General features: G+C 37.2%; 1 non-coding gene across 1 annotated transcript; it reads left to right on the forward strand.

Annotated features, from left to right (window-relative positions):
• The first annotated feature begins 20,981 nt into the window (after window positions 1-20,981).
• Window positions 20,982-21,088, forward strand: LOC113707565 (small nucleolar RNA R71). Its single transcript, XR_003452288.1, has one exon. It is a non-coding gene; the product is annotated as a small nucleolar RNA R71 (small nucleolar RNA).

Raw genomic sequence — 21,088 nt, forward strand, 5'->3', positions numbered from 1 at the left:
CAAATTTTGTACCAATCCAAGTTCATTTTGATACCTAACTAAAGTCCCAAAGTTGGAAGCCCAAATCTGGAAATTTGTTCATCAGTTTTGAATTTTTCCCAAACTTCGGGCTACCGTATCCCGGTGCTCGAAACTCCGATCCTTGATCTGCTTTTTCTGTTATAAACCCTACTTGCAACTATAATTAAGTTACAAATTTCAGAGGCTAGCTCACAACGTATGAATTTTTCCGAATTTCCAAAGTTAGCAAAAAACCAACCCCAGCTCAATTCTGAGTGTTCTGGAACAGCAACTTTAAACCCATTTTTTAATACTTTCCACTTAGAGTCATGGAAAAGTGTCTTCTAAGAACTTTTAGTACCTTCAAAGAGGTTTCTAACGGTATCAATTTTTCCAATTTTTGACATGTAGAAGGTGAGATACGATTTTTCAAAATATCGTATCAAAACTGAAAATTTTCCGAATTCCAAAGGAAGGGAGTTTTCAAGCACTCCTTATTCCTTCGATATTACTTGAACGTGTTATACTTGATTTTCCAAAATGAAAACTCGATCACTCTTATACTTTAAGAAACTCTAATTGAACCTCGATTTACGAGTAATTGAGGTCCGATTTCATGAAATTTCCTTAGATTATACTAGTGTACAATCTTCCTTGATAATTGGGATATATGAGTGATACTTCACTATTATTTGCTCAGGCACACACGAGGACCCTCAAGAGGATCCCACGGTGGACGCTTAAACTTCGAGTGCCCTTTTCTTCTCGTTTTACTTGGTGAGTGTCAAGTGTGTGTTACTTGAACTCCTGTGAATTCGATACGTGATTACTTGTTATTGATACTTGAGATTTTGGGAAAAGGAGTCGAGTGTGTACTTTATCGCACTCGTTCTCATTCGAAATGATTTAACTCATGCTCAAATTACTTGAATATATCGATTGGTTGGATACATCAATTGCTTGATACATGACATGGTATGCTATGGCTGCATACGTCGTTGAAGTGAATATCCTCGACACACAATTGCACATGGGGACACCCACATCTCATTGGCCGACCTTGGACTCGAGCCGGCATGGGCTTGGTCGGGAACCTTGGCGAGCCATGAGATATATAAACTTGACCTAATGAGAGGTCTTGCGCCGCAAACAAATGACAGGCGGACCCGATACAGGGGTATGTAAGGTGAAAGGGGACAGGTTAAGTGGAGTTCTACGGACAAAACCTACCCGATTGACGGAGTGTCAATTCGTGGAGGTTATTGATCGTGCAAGTGGAATATAGCTCCTGAGAACTCCTATATCCTTGAATTGTTTCCGTTTACTTTCCGGTAAATTGTTAATTATTGAAACATATTATTGCTTGGCTTGTAATTGGGATTGTTACTTGAACTACGTGCTTGCATGTGTGTCCTTGGCCTCACGAGCGTTTTGCTTACCCTGTAGATTTGTTTTCCTTAACAGGATTGAACTGGGAGATGTATTAGAGAAACCCTCTTGATGTACTTTTGTTTAGGATTTCTATTATATTTTGGCTATGCCCTTGGTTTTGAATTGTACTTTTGGAATTGAAATGTAACTTTTGGGGCGTGATGTATACTTGGCATTCATGATGTACTTTGAACACCCGACGTGCGGGTTGGATAATGGATGACTATTGTTAAACTTGAACGTTTCTGCATTTACTATATTTAAGTTATTTACTTGTGTTGTGTAGACTGGTAATAAGCTTGAATAGAATTGATTGAGTCCTGGCGAGAGTTGGGCAGGCGTCTCGCGGATACCCTTTGGTTCGCCTTAGGGAGAAGTGGGGGCGTCACACAATCGGTAACAAACAGTACCCGTCGGTTCAACCCGATTTTTCTTAAATCGCGCGTACTAGGGTTTTCACCTATAATTCTCTCACTTATTATTCTCACTTCCAATCACATACTTAATATCATCTAAAATTCACTCTTAATCACTAAATTTGATACACTCTTCGTACCGAATAATTACACACTACGAAAAGGCGTAAAAATCCTAATTTATGATAACTTGAAAACGAAAGGAAAAATCCGTGATTCTATGTTTATTTGCACTTATTGTGGGATAAATAAGTAGTAAGACTATTCTAAAGTAATAAATTCCAAATAAAAGGGGATTTTAAGAAAAATATAAGGAAATTTTTCCAATTCGTCACACTATGAATTCCCACAATGGATATATTGGACTGATTTGGTGATTATAAGTGGTGTTTGTGTTAATTAAGTGGTAAACAAGGTGAGATTAGTTTGAAAATTGAAAGGAAAGTTGAGGAAAATTTCGATTGCTAGCTGACCAGTTCTGTCCTATTTTTGCCGAGACCTTAACTCAAATTTTTGGTAATCAAATAACCTTGATTCTGATGTAGATATGTTGTATAGGTTGTGTGGAAAGTTTCCACCAAAAATCACTTGATTTGGTTGGCCAAAAGTTGAGATTTCGAAATACTTTCGTGGCTGGAAACTGTCCAGAGTTGCTCTGGCAGTGATTTGGAATCGACCATAACTCTTTCCTCCGACATCAAAATCCAGTGCCGTTTGCAGCATTAGAAACTAGACACTTCCAGTTTTCTAATGGTATAAACCACATCCCCTGATTCCACTTGAGTAAGCCGTACCACCCTTTCAAAGTCACCTGTCCTGTTTCTCGGCTGTGTTAGAGAGCCTGTTATGAGCTGTGACTTGTTGCCTGAAAATGAGCTCGTTATGGACAGAATTTCGAAATGCTTTTTTCTGAGAAATTGTAGCCCTATGAATGTAGTTTCCAACTCTACCAACTACACTCAATTCTAAGTTGAATTGAGTGAGTTGTGGCCGAATTATGAAACTGTCTTAGTGATGGAAAACCCTCTTTTTGGCTAGTTGAATGCCTTAATTTGAATTGGGACTTGTTATTTTGAAATTCTTGGTGTTAACCACCTACCAAAAGTATCTTGGACGTTTACTAGACCTTGTCTTCATAATTGAACCATGTTTGAGATGATTTCATTGACCCAAAAGTTAGAAAAGGAAAATTGAAGTACAAGGCAGATTTGCCTTGGAAATTCTTAGAACTTTAGTGGCTTTGTTAACTGACTTCCTGAATGAATTTTTATATGAAATTTGACAGAGGAATAGCCCTTATATGGTAGTGTAATCATACCAAATTTTGTACCATTCCAAGTCCATTTCGCTGCCCAACTGAAGTCCCAAAGTTTATGTTTCAAATCTGGAAAATTGGCTAACAGTCTTCAATTTTGAACCAAATTTGAGCTGCTATATCTTGGCGCTCAAAACTCCAATTCTTGCTCCGTTTGTTGTGTTTTAAACTTTGATCATAACTCTAATTGATTTTCAAATTTCAGAGGCTAGTTCACATTCGGTGAATTTTTCCGAATTTCCAAAGTTCACCAAAAACCAACCCCGAATCTGTCTTGGGAGTCCAAAACAGCAAGTTTAAGCCAAAATCTGAGTGTTTTCATTTTGAATCATGGAAAAGTGTCTTCTAGGAACTTTTAATACTTCAAATTAAGATTCCAACGGTATAAAGTTTTTCATTTTTCGACGTGCAAAACTCCAGATTTCATTTTCCAAAGATTGTTGTGCAAAGCTGAAATTTGCCGATTACTTAGAAAATGCAATTTTGGGAACTTGACTTCTTTTCTCGATATCGATTGAACGTTTTGAACTCGATTTCATGGAAGATGCTAGACTGTCTTCGAACTTTAAAATTTCACTCTTGAACCTCGAGTTGAGAGAATTGAAGCTCTCTTTTAAGACTTTGATTTAGTCTAAATAAGTGTGCATCATTTCTTGATAAGTGCATTATTGTGAGTAAAGTTAATTTTTATTTGCTCAGGCGCTCAAGGGGACCTTCAAGAGGAACTCGAAACGGACGCCTAAACACTTGTTTGAGCACTTACTCACTTGTTTTGAATTGGTGAGTGTTTCATATAGGAGTACGTGATTTAAATAATTTTATGATATGTTTACTCCATGGTCATTATGTGATTAACTGTTATGTGCTATCGAGGATTACTCCTATGGAATTTTCCATCATTTTGAGTCGAGTGTGTATCTTATCACACTCATTCTCTTTTAACTGAAGTGTACTTGAATTACTCGACATGAAATACTTAAAATGCATATTTACGTGAAGTGTTTCAATGATTGATTATGCTATGGCTGCATAAGTCGATTGGAGCGAATCTCCTCGACTCTTATGTGGTAAAAGTGGGGGACAGCCAATGGGTGGCCTACTAAAATGATAAATGTCTTCAAAATAACCGTGAACTATTACCGTTTACTGTTTACCGTTTACCGTTAACCGTGATTACTTATCGTTTACTGATTTACTTGATTACTTGATTATCGTAAATTACATGTTCATATGAAATTATCGCATATTGCTTACGTGTTTAAGTGTTAAGTGTTACTGATAATTGCTCATATGAAGTTGGCCACCGTTTTAAAGCGAATGTGTATTTTATCTCACTCGACCTACTAAAATGATAAATTTTTACCGTACACCAATTTATTTGATTACTTGTGCATGTTGTAAACTCTAAGCTGAACTGGGCCCTGCCCTTGGTTACTAACCTGTTTGTGCCAGGACTAGACTTGGTCGGGTAGGTTGGAACCCTAAAACACCGTTTCGATATACTCGAGTACTACCACTGGAGGGATAAGGTGATGACCAGACAAACCGAGGGGACAAGGAGTTATAAGGTAAAGTTGACCGAAATGGTTCCACTGGAACACTGTATCCTTCAATATGTGTTTATTTCTGTATCATGAAAACTATCTTATTGTAAGTGTGCCAATATGAAACCTTGAACCATACTTGTATTATGCTCAAATTACTCGTACAATGATAACTATCTCATGTTAATGTGCCAAATATGCAACCTTGAACCATACATGTAGTATGCTCAAATTACTTGATTTATTAGAACTGCTAGAGTGTCTTGGAACCTCACTGGGCTGTGTAGCTCATTCCACATTTTTTTTTTCCTTAATAGAGTTCGAGACCAAGAGTGCTCGTGAATAGTACTAGATTGTTTTCTTTTGAAAACTTTAAATTGTATTATAGCAGATGGCTATAGTACATATTCTTTTGGGTTGTATTAAACTTGAAAGCTAACTAATTTTAAGTATGAAAGTGTTTTGGAGTACTTTAAATATATATATTGAAGTTATTTGAAGTATTCCTAGTTTTGAATTATGACTTGCAATGAGTCCCGGTGAGAGTTGGGCAGGCGTCCCGCTGATACTCTTGGGTTCGCCCTTGGGAGAAGTGGGGGCGTCACACTTGCTCTCACTAGTGCCTTATTTCATCCCCTCAAACCAATTTCTACTGTTTCGAGATTAAACCCTCCACAAAACTTAGATGGGCGAACTCAAGAATCGGTCAATTCTCACACCTCTCTTGATTTTTAGGTTGGTTGATTAGTTTAGAACTTTGGTGCTCAGCTAATCGTGCTAAGATATTAATTATATGGTTAATAGCAGTAGCTACTTGGTTATTTCCTTCATTCCTAGGGTTTTGGTTTGGTCCAGACGCCATTCCCTAATCATCCCCTTAAACTTGGGGTTGCCTAACTTCTCGCCGTCAACCCCTTTCACTTCTTCAGCCGTCCTTAAGTTCAACATTTATAAAGGCATGACGCAAAATAAGTAAACATAAGTGAAGTTTGAAAATGACACTTTGATCATGCAAAACGAAAATAATAAGGGAGACAACGAAATGATCGCAATTGTGTACAATCCATAGCAAAGATTTGAAGTCATAGAGCAATAAAGTCAAACATCTCATAAGTAACGTTCAATTGTTTCAAAAGATAGATAGCATAGTTAAACAAAACACAATGGCTTTTGAACAAGCATCACCCCGACTATCTTAGACAAGAACTACTAAAGTAAACTAGATCACTAGCTTAGTGATTGGCGAAGTCAGAAGTCTCTACTACCTCAGTAGGATCATCTTCATTTTCAGCACTAGGAGTTTCTTCCTCATGTTCCTCGTCGAGTATCTTACCATTCACTACTTGTTCGACCAATATAACACACTCGGCCATCATCCTTTCGATCCGATTTCTAACCTCACGTACTATCCTAACAAGTCGACTCTTAACCTCCTAAAGCTGCTCGCAAAGAGCCTTAGTCTTTTCTTCGTTCTTCAAGTACCTCCATCTCCAATTCAGGAATTCTAGTAGTCTGGGCATCCACAGTTGTCCTCAGTCCTCAATTATCCTCTCGAACTACCTTAGTTTCCTCGGATAACCGTGTCCGGTCATCGATCACCGCTAACACCCCGTTATTTGGGTACGAGTAAGTCCTCTGGTAGTCACATGGAGTCCTAGTTCGACGAACTGGGTTATATCTCCAACGAGTTCCTCTAGACCTTTCTTGATAACGGATCACCAGAAGGCGCCCCTGAGACAGCTCACTACCACCATTACCTTCCATAACCTACAACTAAAATTAAAAATTTAGGTGGATCCAAGTATACTAAATAAATTAGGTCCGATCATTTCGTACTATTCCACATATCTCTCACAAGATCAAGACTCCTAATTGTCCACTAACTCAAACCTAGACTCTAATTTTTTTTCCTACAAGTGATCATTTTAACTTTCAAACTAATCCCATAGTCCGGCATCCTAAACTTTTAGCCTAAGATACACTACAGAGATATGAAGCCTAAACTTTGATACCAACTGTGACGCCCCCACTTCTCCCAAGGGCGAACCCAGGGGTATCCGCAGAACGCCTGACCAGCTATCACCAGGACTCGATACAAGTCAATTCCAAACTTAAAATTTCACAACCAATAAATAAAAGTTAAAGTAAGGAAAAGTCTTTCCCTAAAAAAAAACTTTCAAGTCTTACATCACAAGTTCTCAAAATTACATCAATCCTCCCAAAATACAACCACTATGAGTCGACTAATCAAATACATCCAAAAAATCTAATCAAAAGTACACAAGTCGGTTTTCCCAAAATTCTTTCTAATCCGAACTCCTGTTAAGGAAAACAAACTAATGGGGTGAGCGAACGCTCAGTCAGGCCAAGAAACACACATGCAACCACATAGTCCAAGTAACAACAACATTTATATAGTAAGCAAAATTGTAAAGCTCAAGTAATTAACATTTCAAATAGAAAAAGTAAGCAGAAATAATTCAAGGATACTGTAGCTCTCATAAGATAAATTCCACGTAGCAGAGTCAAGGTCTTGATCAAATTCCATGTTGACACTCCGTCGACCAAGTAAGTATCAAATCCGTAGAGAGTCCACTCTTCCTAGACCCCGTTCACCATTACACCCCCTTACCGGGTCCACTCGTCAAGGTTTTGATATTACTCGAGTATATCATGGCAATACTACGTGAGTATACCAAGCAAGATCTCTCCAATAGATCAAGTTTCGTGTTTGCTCATAGTTTACTAAGCTTCTCGACCAAGTCCATACTAGCTCAATTCGCAAAGTTAGCCAATGAGTTTAGGCGTCCCCAACGAGTTTGAGTGGTCGATGAGACATCGCTCCAATCGACACCGAGTCACACATAAGAATAGTTTCAAGTATGAGTAAGTCAAGTAGCTTGTCAAGTAAATCAAGTAACAAGTCAAGTAAGAAGAGCGAGTGCGATAAAGTACACACTCATCTCGACAAGTCAAATTCATATATTCAACTAGAAGTATTTCAAGTATTAGGCAACAAGTCATGCACTTGACACTTACCAAAATCAAGAGTGTAAAGCAAGAGCAAGGCAAGATCAAACGAGCTCCTCGAGATCCATTTGATTACCCTGAGACATGCACAATTACAAATTACCTAGGTATACAGCCAAGGTCAAGTAATATTCCTGCTACCCTCACACTAAAGATAACACGTTCAAATCGAATGCAAATATTACTAACTACTTAATCCACGAGGGTAGCATTTGAAAACATCTAGGAATGCATTAATTCAAATCAGGTCAAGTTAAAGACTTTTCTAACTAAAACATTGGAATAATGCTCAAAGAGAACTCAAAAGTCATTTTTTTTTTATTCAAGTCATGGTAAGTAAATTTCAATTCCAAAAAAAGTACGATATTCATTTTCGGCATGAAAATCGAGAAAACGAGTAAATGGCTCTCATTTCCCCAAAACTTTAAATCTCATGTTCAAACTTTGGAAGGTAAAGAGTATTCACATTTTTTTTTCCAAACTAATGGAGTCAAACATATCCAAAACTCCACTCATTTCATAGAAAAATATCAAAGCTAAGGTTCCAAGATTCAAGTATAAAATAAGGTGTCATTAACCAAGAAAGTGGAACAACCAAGAAAACGCATTAAGAGAGGTTTAACCTTTGGAAACCAAGATTTAAAATGAAGGTTTAAAGTTCTAACGGAACCATGTATCCCACCATAAAATTACACCTAAAACCGTCTAACAATTCCAAAGGAGGATGGAAAGTTCTTAAAAGTTCATTTCCTAAGAAATCAAGAATTTCAGCTTTGCGCGACAAATTTGGTAAAATCAGATCTTGAGTTTCGTATGTCCAAAAATTTTTCAAAAATAGAAAACTTTATAACGTTGGAAACTAGATCCAAAGTACTAAAAGTTCCTAGAAGTCATTTTTACAATATTCTAAACGGAAAGCATTCATTTTTCAGCACAAAGTTGCTGGTTGAAGAAAGCAAGACAGAATCTGTCTTGGTTTTCAGCGATATTTGGAAATTCGGCAAAATTCACAGAAAGTAAATCAGTCTCTGAAATTTATAAAACAATAAGAGTCCCAAACAAAGTTTCAAACACAACAAACAGAACTAAAATTGGAGTTTTGAGCAACCAGGTATAATAGCTTAAAATCGGTTGATTTTCACTACTTGCACAGTGAATTTCCAGATTTGAAGAGCAATCTTTGGGGCATCATTTGGATATCAAGATGGTATTGAAATTACACCAAATTTGGTACACTTAAACCTCCCTATATGGACTACCTCTCTATCAAAGTTTAGATAAAAATTCGCATGGGAATGCAGTTAACAAAATGACCCAATTTCATGAAATCTTTCAAAGTGAATATGCCATCCTATTCCCTTTTATTTTCCAAAGGTTTTGTCCGACGAAATCAGCCCCAATTCGCTCCATTTTTTAAACCAAGATTCTAGAATCATTTAATAAGCAATTAATGGTTAAAAGGTGTAAGCCCCACAGACAACCAAGAGGGGGGGTGAATTGGTTGATTAAAATCTTAACCAAGTTTATGCACTTTTTCTTTAATGAAAATTTACCTTCCTTTTTAGTAATGATCAACCAAGTAGATTAGAAGACAATAGCAATATTAATCAGAGAAGCAAGTATAGATAAGCAATGAAGATTTTATTAAACAGAAATATAAAATAGAGAAACAAACCAAGTGTCTACCAAGCTTTACCCAAACTTGAAGACCAAACACTAGGAAGAGCAACTTCTCTTTGATGAACGAAGATCAACTAGATGTACAATGGAGGGAGCTCTTCCTCCTTGCCCTAAGCCTCACTTAGTCAAGTTAGGAAGTTTTACAATCACTCAGAAAACCCTCAACAAAGCTACACTAAAGATCCTTTCAACCACAAAAGAAATGCTCAACAGAAATTCACACCACTTTAATACAAATCTGCTTTGGAGACTATTTTCTAGCTAAAATATCTCTTGAGAACTTGTAAACAAAGTGAGCAAAAGTCCCTACTTCGTTCAGACCAGTTTGATTTTAAAGGGATCCAGAAATGGGCTTCATCAATACTTCCAACGGATAGAAGGCAGCTGAAGAGTCAACTAGCCGTTGGGGCTGTCGGACGTCCGACGATCGAATCATCGTCCGAACCAATCGTCCGATGATAGCCAAGTTGAGGTTCGGACGTCCGATAAGTTCTTTGTCGTCCGACAGCACAGCGTCCGACCTTGGGCCGAGAGCTAGCAAGTTATCTTGGAATTTTTCGGACGTCCGATGCGGTTGATTAGCGTCCGATGGCAAGCGTCCGATCCTTCCGGACGTCCGATGCTTCCATGTGAGCGTCCGACGGTGCTTCCTTCCTGATGTTCTTTATCTTTTCGGACGTCCGACAGTTTCCTTTCGGCCGTCCGACCTGATTGTCCTGTTTTTGCTTCTCATTTTGGTTGTTTTACATTTCATGACATATTTGAACCTGATTCTTGGATAGACAAAAAACACTTGTATTTGAGGAAGGTTAGACAAATATTTCAAAGTACCAAGAATGACAAACTAGACATACTTAAAAGACAATATCTTTGATCGAAAACAAAACAATGACTAAATTCATTCATATTATTCCAATCTTGTTTGCCACATCCAAAGCAACGTAGTCAGGAGATAAACGAACATATGCTTTCTTTGTTCCAACAGACCTGATCAAAGTGTTCACTTTCTTGGTCTGTATAAACAAACTTTTGTGATCATCAAAACCAAGAATAACATTCTCCCCCTTTTTGATGATGACAAAACAAAAGTTTGAAATGAAATTGATGATTGAAATGAAAACTCCCCCTGTCTTAGTGAATCCTAAAATTTAAAAATTTTGAAAACCTCCCCCTCACTTGGCTGCCCATCCGAGTTAAACAATTAAACATTAAACAATTAAGCATATCAGCCAATCCAAATTTAAACAATCAATTCCAACATATCCTAACATCACTAATCATCAATCACCAATCATCACTCAATCCAATCATTCATCAATCACCAATCATCACTCAATCCAATCATTATACCATCTCCCCCTTTTTGTCATCACAAAAGGGCAACCAATCACATCAACATCAACATCCCTTTTTGTCATCCACACAGTCACAAATTTACATAAGTTCACAAATCAACATCCTGGTGACACCATCCAACACATCCATCAAAACAGTACTTAAAATAGACAATCATATTCAATAGACAATCATACAATCCACAAATTCATTACATTCACACAAGCAGAATAGACAATCATTCATCAAAATATTTAGACATTCATCAAAACAGTACTTAAACATCCACCAGATCATACCAAAAGAAACTTAAAATATCCATTACAATACATATTCATTGTTGAATACCACAAACACATAAAAGAGACAAACAGAATGCAAATGTCCTAAATGATGAACTAAGTGGATCCAGGAGTCCTCCGAGAGAGCTGATATTGAGAGAGGTCTTCCTCATCAGTTTCTTCATCATCTTCAGTAGCTTCTTCAATTGGTGCCTTGCCTTTGTCTGATGTGGAAGGGCCATGAGGAGTCACAGGAGTTGATGGATTCGGATCTGGAACTGATGAACCTGGATCAGTGGTTCGAGGTTCTTTGTCATGTGAGACTTCCTCAACCACAGGTGGAGGAAAAAGAAGGTTCTTTTTATCAAGAAAGGCAGCTTGTTGCTCAGAAGACATGGTGAGCATTAGGCCATGTTCTAGAAGAAGAACATGCTGTTTGAGTTCATGAAGAAGCTCAATTACCTCATTACTGGAAGAGGAAGATGCTTTAGTGGTAGACTTCCTAGGGTGAATGGGAGTGAGTGAAATGGGTGAAGAATCATGTACAGTCTTAGATCTTTGTTCACTAGATGATGCCCCCTTATATGCCCACAGATTATCTTTAAAAATAAGATTTTTCCTTTCAAAATATGCTCTGGTAAAAGCATAAGAAGATGCTTCTTTGGGACAAACACCTAGAATTGGAACTTTGTAAAATTCAAAAATCTTTTGAAGAAACTTCCCATAGGATAGTTTTCTTCGAGAGTCAGTAGCATAGCGAAGTAAAAACTTGCACATGACAAAGCCAAAATCAATCCGAATTTTTTCTCGAAAACAGTAAAAAAGATACGGCTCCATTTTGTTTGCATCAGTTCTATGGCCATCAGTGGGCACAAGCAAGTTTGAAATGATAGAAAAGGCAATCAAGTTCACAGGAGCCAAATCATTCAACTTAGCATCAGCAGGTGAAGAAAAACTTCTTTTGAAATAAGTTAACATTTTTGTCCCATCAAAATGATTTGCAGCAGTAGGAAGCTCTTCATAAGAAAAGAAATTAGCAACCTTATCTTTGCACAAACGTTCAATGGTAGTCTTTAAAATGGAATTCACAGTATCAGAATCAAAGATTAGGTCTACCCCATTTACCCTAGACATGATCTCAGTTTGGTCAGTTCCTTTCCTAAGGTTAGCAAAAAATTGATGCAGCATATCAGGATAGTAGACATTGGGCATGGAAATGAGATGCGACCATTTCTGGAAATCAAATAGACTTAGAATGGATTCTAAACCTATGGAACGAAATTCAGAGGGGTTTACAGTTCTTTGAGGGATGACACCCTTCTGAGATATCCAGGCGTATTTGTCTTTCGCAGCATCATCAAAGAATGGAGGGAGAGGGACTGATTTAGGAGGCGGTTGAGAAGAGGTCCCCTGTCCAGATTCTGGTTGAGAAGTGGGTTGTGGAGTAGGTCGTGACATTTGACCCTTGATAGCTCCCCTTTTGAAGCGTTTGGATGTCCGTTTGACAGTAGGAAGATTCTCATCCTCATCCCTGAGTGGATGCTTGCGTCCGGCAGTAACTTTTCCTCCCCTTAGATTCACCATTGTTCTAAATGTGTGGAATGGAGGATGCAAATGATGCACACAACAGTAGGGAAGTGAATCGCACAGAAATTTTGGGACAAAAACACCTTGAACGAGATTTGACAGAGCGGTTATGCAAGAGTAGGGTTGTGAGGAAAATTTGGGGATTTGTGAAGTGTTACTCAGTTTGGTGAAATGATCAGGAGAAATGAAACGCAAACGATGGGGAAATGTTTTGGTTGAGTCAATTTGGGAATGGTAGCTACAGAATGGTACGAATTTGAGAGTGAGAGAAGAGAGGGTTTTCGTCCGAGAGGAGATAGAATAGGAAGAGACTGAAGCAAATAAGGAAGAAAGTTATTTTAAAAAATGAACCGTTGCACTGTCGGACGGCCGAACGAAGTTGTGCGTCCGACAGCTGCGTCCGAACAGGTGCAATCTGGAAAATGGCTGAAGAACATCATCGGACGTCCGTTCATCCTCTTTCGGACGTCCGAAGGCAATGAAAAATTTATGATGATTTTTCGAACATTCCTAATTTTGATCTTAGATGAATGAATTGATCTAATGGCAAAGCTTTTGTAAAAATATCAGCAAATTGATCTTTAGAACTAACATAATTTACACAAATTTCACCTTTTTGAACAAGATCACGAATAAAGTGGTGCTTTATTTCAATATGCTTTGTCCTAGAATGCTGAATAGGATTTTTGGTCAAATTTATAGCACTAGTATTATCACAGAATACAGGCATGCAGTCATACAACAATCCATAGTCATTCAGGGTATGCTTCATCCATAAAAGTTGAGCACAACATGCACTAGCGGCAATATATTCTGCTTCGTTTGTAGACAATGAGATTGCATTTTGTTTCTTGCTAAACCAAGAGACTAAAGAATTTCCAAGAAAGTGACAAGATCCACTAGTACTCTTTCTATCTACACGACACCCTCCAAAATCAGCATCCGAATAACCATATAGTGCAAACTCACTGGATTTAGCATACCAAAGACCATAGTCTAATGTACCTTTCAAATACCTAAAAATTCTTTTTACAGCATTCAAATGTGATTCTTTTGGACACGATTGAAATCTAGCACACAAGCAAACTGCAAACATAATATCAGGTCTACTTGCAGTTAAATAGAGTAAGCTTCCGATCATACCTCTATAATGCTTTTCATCCACATGATTACTTTCTTCATCTTTGTCAAGCTTTGTAGAAGTGCACATTGGAGTTCCAACTTGCTTTGAGTCCTCCATGCCAAACCTTTTCAGTAATTCCTTGGTATACTTTGCTTGATTGATAAAGATTCCCTCAAGAGTTTGATGTATTTGAAGTCCAAGGAAGAAATTTAATTCTCCCATCATACTCATTTCAAATTCATTTTGCATAGTGGTGGAAAACTCCTTACATAGATACTCATTAGTAGCACCAAAGATAATATCATCAACATATATTTGCACAATGAGAAGGTCATTCAACACATGCTTAGTAAAAAGTGTGGTGTCCACAATACCTCTTTTGAAACCTTTTTCAATCAAGAACCCACTTAATCTTTCATACCAAGCTCTTGGAGCCTGTTTTAAACCATATAAAGCTTTAGAAAGTTTAAACACATGACTTGGAAATTTTGTATTTTCAAAACCTGGGGGTTGATCCACATACACTTCTTGATCAATAAAACCATTTAAAAAGGCACTTTTAACATCCATTTGAAACAATTTGAAACCTTTGAAGCAAGCAAAAGCAAGAAGCATTCTAATAGATTCTAATCTTGCTACGGGAGCAAATGTTTCATCAAAATCTATTCCTTCTTCTTGTGCATATCCTTTAGCAACTAATCTGGCTTTATTTCTTACAACAACACCTTTATCATCCAACTTATTTCTAAAAATCCACTTTGTGCCAATGATAGGTTGATTTTGAGGTCTATCAACAAGTGTCCAAACTTCATTTCTCTCAAATTGATTAAGTTCCTCTTGCATAGCCAAAATCCAATTTTCATCCTTTAAAGCATCATTGATATTTTTGGGTTCAAAAAGAGAAACTAAAGCAAAATTATCAATCAATTTTCTGGATGAGGAACGAGTGTTTACCTTCTCGGATGGATCACCAATTATAAGCTCTTTTGGATGATTTTGGTTGAATTTCCAAGCCTTGGGAAGATCTTTGAGTAGATCATCATTTTTGTCTTCATCTTCCTCTTCTTGATCATTATGAACTTCATTTTCCATTTCAGTTGCTGCTGGTTCAGAACTTCCTTCATTTCCAATTGATAGCTTTTCCATTCCTTCTCGAACACCTACATCATCATCCTCACACAAACTTTTGGAATTATCATCATTGGCTTCATCAAATGTTATATGTATAGCTTCTTCAATCACAAGTGTCCTTCTATTAAAAACTCTATATCCTCTTTTATTCTCACAATACCCCAAAAATATTCCTTCATCAGATTTTTTGTCAAACTTACCAAGATGTTCCTTTAGATTCAAAATAAAGCATTTACAACCAAATACTTTGAAATAACCAACCGTAGGTTTCTTATCAAAAATCAGCTCATAAGGAGTTTTCTTTAAAATAGGTCTCAAGAGTATTCTATTCATCACATAACATGCAGTGTTTACCGCTTCCGCCCAAAGATATTTAGGCAACCTACATTCATTCAACATAGTTCTAGCAGCCTCTTGGAGAGTCCTGTTTTTCCTTTCTACAACACCATTTTGCTGTGGAGTCCTTGCAATAGAAAACTCATGTGTTATACCATTATGATCACAAAATTCTGGAAAACCACAATACTTGAATTCCGTCCCATTATCACTTCTAATCCTAACAATTTTTAACCCAAGCAGATTTTGCACTTTAGCAAACATTGAAGTAAAATTCTTGAAGGCATCATCTTTATGAGCAAGAAATATCACCCAAGTGTATCTGGAATAATCATCAACAATTACAAAACAATATTTTTTACCTCCCAAGCTAGTGATTTGAGTGGGACCAAATAAATCAAGATGCAAGAGTTCCAAAGGTTTTGAAGTAGATACACACATTTTTGGTTTAAAAGAAATTTTAGTTTGCTTCCCAAATTGACATGCATCACATATTTTGTCCTTATCAAAACTAATTTTTGGCAAGCCTCTAACCAACTCCTTTTTCGAAATTTCCTTTAGTAAATCCATGTTAAAATGACAAAGTCTTCTATGCCACAACCAAGAATCTTCATTTGAAGCTTTAAGACATTTTAAGCTAGAAGAATCAACTTTATCAAGAATCACAATATATATGTCATTAAACCTCTTACCTTTGAACACAACATTATATTTGGAATCAAGTACAATGCATTCATGCTTTTTAAATAACACATACAAGTCTTTATCACACAGTTGACTAACACTAAGCAAGTTATAACCTAAGTTATCAACCAAGAGCACATTATGAACAAAAGTTTCACCATCCTTACCAACATCACCTATTCCAATTGTCTTAGCTTTCACATCATCACCAAATGTTACCTTTCCACTTGATTTTGATTTCAGCTTTATGAACAAGGAAGGATCACCGGTCATGTGCCTTGAGCAGCCGCTATCAATAAACCATTTTGACTTGTTTGATCCTTTATCCTGAAAAGATAACGTGTTTGGTACCCTTTTTAATTTTTGGGTCCATAATAGTTAGCATTGTATCTAACTAACCACATGCACTTCATCCCTTTGTTCAGATTTCTTTTCACATAGCAATTACTTTTCAAATGCCCTCTTTGACAACAAAAAACACACATAATGGAAGAGTCCTTAACCTGTACTGGTTTGACATATCTTAATTCACCTCTTCTATATGTTGTGAAACCATGTGCAATTTTGTTGTGTGCAAATGTTCTTTGAAAAGTAGTAGGATGTGTAGATAACATGTTCCTTTTGTTAAACTCCTGCTTTCTTGCTTTCAAATTCTCATCCAAGCTGTCCATCCTTTTTTTTAAATCACCATGTCTTTCCTTCAGCATTTCACAAATATTTGTCTTTCTATCAAGCTCATCTTGAACATTACATCCAGCTCTTACTAGACTTTCATTGTCGGTCTTTAGTTGTTTATTTTGTTGAAAAAGACTTGCATTTTCTTGAATGAGAAAAGCCATTTTCTGTTTTAACTGCTTGTTTTTATCATAGGATTCCTTCAAGGCATTATGCAGTTTTTCAACAAAAGATTCAAGATCATCATCTTCATCATTATCACTTTCAGATTGAGAGTGTGTGGAGGTTACCTCATTATTTCCAATAGCCATGAAGGCCATTTGAGCAGATTCTTCTTCTTCTTCAACTTCCCCTTCGGAGTTGCATTCATTCCAAGTAATCTGAAAATTGTTGAATCTTGGCTTTCGATCAGCTTTTCCATCTTTCATCTTCTTCATGGGGCATTCGTTTGCATAATGTCCAATCTGTCCACATTCGAAGCATTTGTCCAACTGTTTCTTGTTGAAATCTTGTTTACCTTTATACTTTGCGATAGATGGCTGATTCTGGAATTGATTGCTAGGTCCTCCCCTTCTAAACTTTCTTTTATTCAGGATTCTTTTGAAGCCTCTGGTGATGAGAGCAAGATCATTATCATCACCATCCGAGTCTTCATCATCCAGATGAGCAGAATCATCTTCACCTTGAGTAGTCTTTAGAGCAATGTTTCTCTTTGCTCTAGCATCCTCTTCCTCCTGCACTTTAGATTTCAGTTTCAACTCATAAGTGGTTAGTGAGTTAATGATAGATTCAATAGGCACAGAACTTAAATCCTTGGCCTCCTCTATTGCTGTCACTTTATTTTCCCATTCTTTGTCCAAGGCATTGAGAATTTTCCTGTTCTTCTCTCCCAAGGTGTACTCTTTGCCCAACGCCTCGAGATCTTTGATCAAGTCAGTGAACCTGCAATACATTTTGTCAATATCCTCAAGAGGTTCAATTTTAAATGATTCATATTTCGTGACCAAGATGGCCTTTTTCTGTTCTTTCACATTGTCACCACCCTCATGGATTTCTCTTAGTTTATCCCAGATTTCTTTAGCCGATTTGCAGCCTTTTACTCTGATTGATTCATTTGAATCTAGGGCACTATAAATAACATTCATGGCCTTGGCATTCAATGTGAGGTTAGTCCTATCTTGAGCATTCATTTCAACTCTTGTTTTTGGCCGAAGCAACCCTGTATCTGCATCAAGAAAGTTAGCTTCATGCGGTCCTTCACTCACAATAAACCATAGTTCAATATCGATAGATTGCAAAAAGATAATCATTCGTTCTTTCCAGCTAACATAGTTAGAGCCACTGAACATGGGAGGCCTAGTAACAGATTGCCCCTCAACAAACATAGCATGACTGGTTGTCATCTTTACTCCAAGCCGTTAGAGCTTAATCTCAAGGAGACCAAGCTCTGATACCAATTGTAAGTCCCACAGACAACCAAGAGGGGGGGTGAATTGGTTGATTAAAATCTTAACCAAGTTTATGCACTTTTTCTTTAATGAAAATTTACCTTCCTTTTTAGTAATGATCAACCAAGTAGATTAGAAGACAATAGCAATATTAATCAGAGAAGCAAGTATAGATAAGCAATGAAGATTTTATTAAACAGAAATATAAAATAGAGAAACAAACCAAGTGTCTACCAAGCTTTACCCAAACTTGAAGACCAAACACTAGGAAGAGCAACTTCTCTTTGATGAACGAAGATCAACTAGATGTACAATGGAGGGAGCTCTTCCTCCTTGCCCTAAGCCTCACTTAGTCAAGCTAGGAAGTTTTACAATCACTCAGAAAACCCTCAACAAAGCTACACTAAAGATCCTTTCAACCACAAAAGAAATGCTCAACAGAAATTCACACCACTTTAATACAAATCTGCTTTGGAGACTATTTTCTAGCTAAAATATCTCTTGAGAACTTGTAAACAAAGTGAGCAAAAGTCCCTACTTCGTTCAGACCAGTTTGATTTTAAAGGGATCCAGAAATGGGCTTCATCAATGCTTCCAACGGATAGAAGGCAGCTGAAGAGTCAACTAGCCGTTGGGGCTGTCGGACGTCCGACGATCGAATCATCGTCCGAACCAATCGTCCGATGATAGCCAAGTTGAGGTTCGGACGTCCGATAAGTTCTTTGTCGTCCGACAGCACAGCGTCCGACCTTGGGCCGAGAGCTAGCAAGTTATCTTGGAATTTTTCGGACGTCCGATGCGGTTGATTAGCATCCGATGGCAAGCGTCCGATCCTTCCGGACGTCCGATGCTTCCATGTGAGCGTCCGACGGTGCTTCCTTCCTGATGTTCTTTATCTTTTCGGACGTCCGACAGTTTCCTTTCGGCCGTCCGACCTGATTGTCCTGTTTTTGCTTCTCATTTTGGTTGTTTTACATTTCATGACATATTTGAACCTGATTCTTGGATAGACAAAAAACACTTGTATTTGAGGAAGGTTAGACAAATATTTCAAAGTACCAAGAATGACAAACTAGACATACTTAAAAGACAATATCTTTGATCGAAAACAAAACAATGACTAAATTCATTCATATTATTCCAATCTTGTTTGCCACATCCAAAGCAACGTAGTCAGGAGATAAACGAACATATGCTTTCTTTGTTCCAACAGACCTGATCAAAGTGTTCACTTTCTTGGTCTGTATAAACAAACTTTTGTGATCATCAAAACCAAGAATAACAAAAGGCACCAAAATTTTTGAAATATAACATCCCAAAACAGATTTGACCATTCGGTCAGCAAGAAAGGGAAAAGTTTCCTTTTTCCAGCTTTGTTGCATTTTCAAAATCAAGCCATATCTAACTTTATACAACTCCAAATTGAGAATGGTTGATGGAGTTGGAAACTAGGTTCAAAATACTACAATTTATCAGAAGATATCATTTTGAAAATCTTTTCACAAGTGGGACAAAATCAAGCCACAAGATGCAGCTTTCTAGTTTCATTCAAACAGCCAGTCAAAACAGAACAGCCAACTTTGCCAACTTGCTACGGATCACTCAAAATGAACTAGCAAGGGATTTTTATACCATTGGAAAGCTATGAATGTCTAGTTTTGAATGCCACTAATGACACTCAATTTTGACTTTTGTTCAAAATGTTATGTTCGGACAAAAAAGCACTGTTCTAGTGCACTGTTATACGTTTTCCAGATTCGAACCTCTACCAAAACTCAAGTTTTGTACAACCATCCGATACAATTTTTGAAAGACACTTTATACACACAATATACAACATATATCCATCAATTTCACAGTCAACCAAGCATCAAAATTTTGAAACTAAAACAGAACAACATGAACAGAATTTTTGGCCAGCTCAACCTCCACCATTTTCCAACTTTCTCTCCACTTTCTAACCGGAATTCTCTCATTCATCACACAAACAACATTAACCAAGCAACATAGCCTCAGGTCAGCTACCTACAAGCCTCCTCAACACCGCTAGCCTAGAGATTAAAGTAAGGTAAATGGTTTTCTCAAATCCTCTAACCTATTTTCTTGCTAGGGTTGTAAACCCATGAAGATTAACCGTTAAACTTCTTGTAATTTGAAAGATAAAAGAGGTGGAGTGGTTACCCTTAAAACCCTTGAAGAAAACCAGATTTTTTGCTGAAATTTCCTCCAAGAAATTCCACAAGATTGCTTCTTACTCCAAGCTAGGATGAATCTCCAAGAAACTAGAAAGTTGGATGAAAATTTGCAAGTGAATTGGAGCCAAAGTAATGGAGTTTTCCTTCTTCCTTTTTCCTCTTGGTTGGTTGGCTGAATGAGGTGAGAGAGATGAGGGTTTTGTGTGATAAAGAGAAAGAATGGAAAAATCTACTTTAAGATGGTGCACAAAAGTCAATTCTTAATAGTGCAAAATAGGGTTTCGTACTACCATTTTCTCTCGGGTTTGATATACTCATGCACTAATCCTCCAAGGTACTTCCTCTAACATTGTAATTACTCATACTTACGAGTCTAGTATTAAATTCTCAAATCTCCAATTAGTCGCATGGTGCGACTTTCGAGAAACTTTCGACACGCGCGCGATAAAAGCTTAATATTACTCACTCACATCTAATCTCTCAATTAACTTTTCTTAATCTACAATTGAGCATTCTTAATCCTCTAAAATTATTGCACCCTTGGATCGAATATTGTCTCAAAAAACGTGTATTCGCTATTCCTTACTAGACGAGCAGCAGAAAAATTAAATTGCTAGTGAGACGTTTTAAAAAAATAAATGAGACATGGTTCCATATAAATGGATTTAAAATGGTTGAAATAAATTATTCGGAATAAACGGGTGAATAAATAATTAAATAAGTCAGTAAAATAGAATTAAAGTAGGAAAAAATCAGGTCGTCACAGAGAAGCCCCATGGTGTGGATATTTTTGAAACAAATCTATAAACTTTTCCCATGCTTCATATAATGATTCACCATCCAATTGACTAAAAGTAGTAATATCCATTCTAAATTT

The sequence above is a fragment of the Coffea arabica genome, chromosome 8c (assembly GCF_036785885.1).
Source record: "Coffea arabica cultivar ET-39 chromosome 8c, Coffea Arabica ET-39 HiFi, whole genome shotgun sequence".
NCBI classification, from domain to species: Eukaryota; Viridiplantae; Streptophyta; class Magnoliopsida; order Gentianales; family Rubiaceae; genus Coffea; species Coffea arabica.